Below are 5,421 nucleotides of genomic sequence, written 5' to 3' on the forward strand. Positions count from 1 at the left end.
TGCTGACTGCTCACTGGACCGAGGCACAGCCTCCTCCGACTGTCCTAATGACCTGGCAGGCACGGCGCGTGACAAAGCAGGCCTGAGTCACTGACCCTGGAGAGGGGAACAGGAGTCTGGAGGACTCCCACTGCCTTGGGACGCCCATCCTTATCCTCACGCCCTCGGGAGGCTGGTGAAGTGCTCCGGGCAAAGGCCTGAGGCCTGGCGGGTGTGCAAACAGGTTACTGCAGAGAGACTGCCAGTCAGACAGCCCAGGTGAGGGTCTGACTGGGGGAGCTGTCTTACCAGTGCAACCCCCCCCACGATGTTGTGCCGCTCCCCCCCACGCTGGTCTGCAGGTGGGGGGCGGCATCGCTGGATCACAGGAGCAAACGGGGTTGCTTTATTTTGGCGCATGCGCAAGAAGGCCTTTTGCTCATTTCTACCGGTGTTACCCATGAAAGTCAGTTAGCTCTGACTTCCAGGCATCTAGGAGCAAATTCTTGTTAGTACCCAAGTTACTTAAAATAAAGCAGTTTGTGCTCGTGTTTACAAACACCAAGACAACAGAGATTAACCGTGGGGTAGCTGCTCTGTTGTAGGAAACAACGCTCCTATGCATTCAATGCTTTTGTTCTAAAGTAGGTTTCATCAACATTATTTTATTCAACTATGTGCTCAAAGACTATTACTTAAAGTAAATAAGTAACATGACTGTTTTCTGTTAACCTTGACACGTTCCAAAAGGGACAGAGATATGGCTCTAAAATAGAAAATAAATCTCCGTTTAAATCATTATGTCTGTGTTATGCTTGTGTCTTGGTCCCGTGTTTTACATTCTTTGTTTTATGATGTGTTGCTATGTTAGGGCCTCACTGACTCCTAGGGACAAACCACAGCCCCACCCACACATGTTTTATGTGGCTCTCATCTGCGGGGCTCTAACCCCCCATGCTCATTGCTCCGGGGCCAGGCCTCAGACAAACAGGGGCAGCCCCGACACCCAGAGCTACCAGGTGGCTTGCCAGTCCCTAGTGGGCTGGGCTTGTTCCCCTTGCCTGCTCATTCTTCCCCGTGAAAACCACATTCGGGGCTTCTCCCTACACTCTGCCCTCACTACCCCCCCCCCCCCGCCCCCACTGACCCTGGTGCTTCCTGGAGGCCCCGTGATGGGGCCTGCCCTGCCTCCTGTGCCTAGAAATCTGTGAACATAAGCTCCTTCCTTCATGACCATCATTTCTGGGCCCATGTGTCTCACCGTACCTGCTTAGAGCCAGGCCTGGGTATACTTTAGAACAGTCTGGTCAACTTTATACCGACATTTTCAGAAGAATGAATCGTTCTTCCATCCCTGTTAAAAACTAACAGATAGATTACTCAGCTATCAGAAAGAACGAGTTCTCAACATTTGCTGCAACATGGACGGCACTGGAGGAGATAATGCTAAGTGAAATAAGTCAAGCAGAGAAAGACAATTATATGATTTCTCTCATCTATGGAACATAAGAACTAGGAAGATCGGTAGGGGAAGAAAGGGATAAAGAAGGGGGGGTAATCAGAAGGGGGAATGAAGCATGACAGACTATGGACTATGAGAAACAAACAGGGCTTCAGAGGGGAGGGGGGTGGGGGATTGGGATAGACTGGTGATGGGTAGTAAGGAGGGCACGTATTGCATGGTGCACTGGGTGTTATACACAACTAATGAATCATCGAACTTTACATCAGAAACCAGGGATGTACTGTATGGTGACTAACATAATATAATAAAAAAACATTAAAAAAAAAAACTAACAGATAGAAAAACAAAGGCCAAAAATTACATAAGAACAAAACTAACCTCACACCAGCAAGAACAAAGCATCTGAATTTACAAGGTGTCTATGTTAAAACCAGATGTGCGTTAGAAGGTGTTGAGAAAGGCAGTGGCTGCTTTGTCCAGGTGGTAGCCTGGACGAAAAGCCAAGGGCAGAGTGTTTTACGGGACGCGTGTTACTCTAAGGGGATAATAACATGCAAAGTCAGACATCTCCCCGAGAAAGGGCAAGACAGCGGCCATCCCGACAGGAAGGAGCACCCTCCTGGGTGTTCCTGACCTGAAGCCAGTCACAGGCCCACCGTGTGTCCATCAGAGGGGACCACACCACATCAGAGGCATCTCTGAAGTTTTGGGGGGCATGCCTGCATTCCAGAGAGTCTTAGAGTGGATGGCCCTCAGAAGGAGAGTGCCAGCAGAGCCAGGATGGACCCGGGCAGTTCACCCATGAAGGTGGGGGCAAGTCTCCCCAGTTACGTTCGCCACGGTGTTCAGAGGCTGTGACAGACGCTTTATCTGACCCGGAGGACTCTCTGTTCAGTACTTCCCAGCAAGAAGGAGGAGCCCCCATTCAAGGCCCAAATCTAGGACAGGCTCTTCCGTGAGGAAGTGGGCAAAGCATTTGTCCAGAACAAGCACTTTCCAGGAGGTTTAAGTTCGTTTTCCTGCAGACACCATCAGCACCATCCCTAGGGACCTAATCAACGCAGGGGGCACTCTCAGCAGGGCTCCTGACATGGGACTGACTCCCTCCCTCCCTCCCTCCCTCCTTTCCATCCCTCCCTCCCTCCCTCCCTCCTTTCCATCCCTCCCTCCCTCCCTTCCATCCCTCCCTCCCTCCCTCCCTTCCCTCCCTCCCTCCCTCCCTTTCCTCCCTCCCTCCCTCCCTTCCCTCCCTCCCTCCCTTCCCTCCCTTCCTTCCTTTCCTCCCTCCCTCCATTCCTCTCTTCCTCCCTCCCTCCCTCTCTTCTTTCCTCCCTCCCTCCCTTCCTCCCTTCCTTCCCTTCTTTCTTTTTAGTTATCAAGTAGGCTCCACACCCAGCGTGGGTCCAGTACTCACGACCTTGAGATCAAGACCTGAACTGAAACCAAGAGCTGGAAGCTTAACTGACTGAGCCACCCAGGCGTCCCAATGCTGGACTTTCCACTTTAATGATCTTTCACATTTTCGACTGTCACTGAGGTGCGTGTGCTGCAGGCTGGTGGGGTCTCCCCGGGCGATGTTGTCGGTCACGCTGTTCCCTATGAAGTGCTCCGGCCGGGCGAGGCCTTCGATCAACATTCCGTGTTGCAGGACAGGCAGGCCCCAGAGGAACGGTGTGCGGAGCCACGGAGGAGCAGCTGGGCAAATCCGGGAGGTGGGATGCCGTGCGGGACCGCTGGCCCTGTGTCTCCGAAGTCACGGGCTGGGAATTAAGGGAAGGCGTGCGGCCGGTGTCCCCCGAGCTTACAACAGCCAGACGTGCTGCCGGAGCCCTGCCTGGAGGCTGATTCAGAGCCATAGCGGGAAATGCCTCTGTGAGGACAGAGGGGGAACTTGCGCAGGACCTGAGCCTTAGCTGTCTTGAGGGAATCCCTGTGGCTCTGCCGCAGTGGGTTAAAGGTGTCGTGGTCACACAGGCAATGTGCTCGTTTGTAAGAGAAATGAGCTGTGGGCTGAAGTCAGGAGTCATTGGCATCTGGGCTTCGCTTTGAAAAGGCTCAGCAACGTGCATGAGGGTGTGAGTGTGAGTATGCGAATGTGCGGTGCATGAGGGTGTGAGTGTGAGTATGCGAGTGTGAGGTGCACGAGGGTGTGAGTGTGAGTATGCGAGTGTGAGGTGCACGAGGGTGTGAGTGTGAGTATGCGAGTGTGAGGTGGACGAGGGTGTGAGTGTGAGTATGCGAGTGTGAGGTGCACGAGGGTGTGAGTGTGAGTATGCGAGTGTGAGGTGCACGAGGGTGTGAGTGTGAGTATGCGAGTGTGAGGTGGACGAGGGTGTGAGTGTGAGTATGCGAGTGTGAGGTGCACGAGGGTGTGAGTGTGAGTATGTGAGTGTGAGGTGCACGAGGGTGTCGGTGGGAGTGTTTGCGGGAGCGTGGGTGAGTGTGTGATGGAGTAAAGGGGGCTAAACACCAATAACCATTGAATCTGGTGTCTGCTACGTGACTAGTCATCTTATATTGAACAACTTTTTTCTGTGGAGGTGCCTGGATGGCTCAGTCAGTTGAACGTCGGAATCTTGATCTCAGCTTGGGTCTTGATCTCAGGGTTGTGAGTTCGAGCCCTGTGTTGAGCTCCTCGCTGGGCGTGGGACCTAATTAAGAAAGCAAAATAAAAATAAAAATAAGAAACCTTTCTGTGCATTAAACAACTTTCACAGTCAGTAGGAAAGTGTACTTGACCCCTAAAGCAATACCTGGACCCCTCGACACGGTCCATTTCCACGTCTCGAAGAAAGACAATGAAGTGCAGAAGGGACGGTTCCGTTGTGGAATCCAGGCTGTACTTCTCCATCTGGGAAAGCCCAGGAGGGCGCCTTTTCTTTAACACGACGCTAAGAACGGTCCCTGCCGCTCACGCCGGCATCAGGCTGCGCAGAGTGTGGCCAACGTGGGGTTACTGAGGATCTAAATACTTCCCAACCAGCTGTGGGGAGCTGATTCCCAGGATCCACTAGATGTCCCCACCACCTAGCAGTTCCATATACGCCCACCGGTGGCTTAGTGTCTTGAGCTGGGGGGCGGGGGCTGTTTATCTCCTAGGTCTTTGGGGGGGGAACGACGTCAAGCTCATACATTCAGTGAGCGAGGCCCTCCGGACATGCCTGCCCCCTAAAAAACACCCCGTAACCGTTCGCTGTTAGAGGTAAGTCTCCTCTTTTTACAGAAGATTGGATGCCCAATCTCTGTTTGTTTTATGCTGAAAGAGTAGGCTGAAGGTTAATGGTGGAGCAATTAAGTTCTTAACTGAAGTGCGTAATTAAATATTAATTGAAAAGAAGAATAGATAAGGTCTGCCAGACGTTCAGGCCTTTGTGCCCCATGCTGACTTGTTACTTGCAAATTCAGGTGGAGACAGTTCTTGTAAACCAAAGCCTGGACGCAGGCATGAGCTGAGGTCAACCACGGGGGGCTGCGGTCGCGCTACCCAGGGCTGTCACCGTCAATCTCAGATCTGGGCACTCAGCGTCTTCACAACGACTTGGTAAGAGACATTAAATTCTCCAGGGCATTTGCGGGGACCCAGCAGAAGATGCATGGAGCGCAAGAGGCTGCCCTTTAGTTGGGGTACAGCAGCCGAGCCCACATGACTGATCTGTGCAGCTCAGGGGCCTGGGGACTAAGGGCGGGACAGGTGGGGGGCCACAGGGACCCAGGGTAAGGAATCCTATTTCAGGCTAATCAATTTGAACTCAACCATGTAAGGTAAGCATTGAGGAATTTAAACATTAAATTGTAAATTCTTTATATAAAACTTCTTGAGGACCTGAGAACCAGCACTGTGGATGGGGGGGTCCCTAAGGCACTGTGTCACCCTGGTGCCTGGGGCCACGTGCATCCACTTCGCAAGCATTCACCGAACGTCCACTGTGTGCCTGGGTTAAGCCATCAGGGGGTGGGAGAATGGGATGATGCAGCAG

The sequence above is a fragment of the Ursus arctos genome, unplaced genomic scaffold (assembly GCF_023065955.2).
Source record: "Ursus arctos isolate Adak ecotype North America unplaced genomic scaffold, UrsArc2.0 scaffold_27, whole genome shotgun sequence".
NCBI lineage: Eukaryota > Metazoa > Chordata > Mammalia > Carnivora > Ursidae > Ursus > Ursus arctos.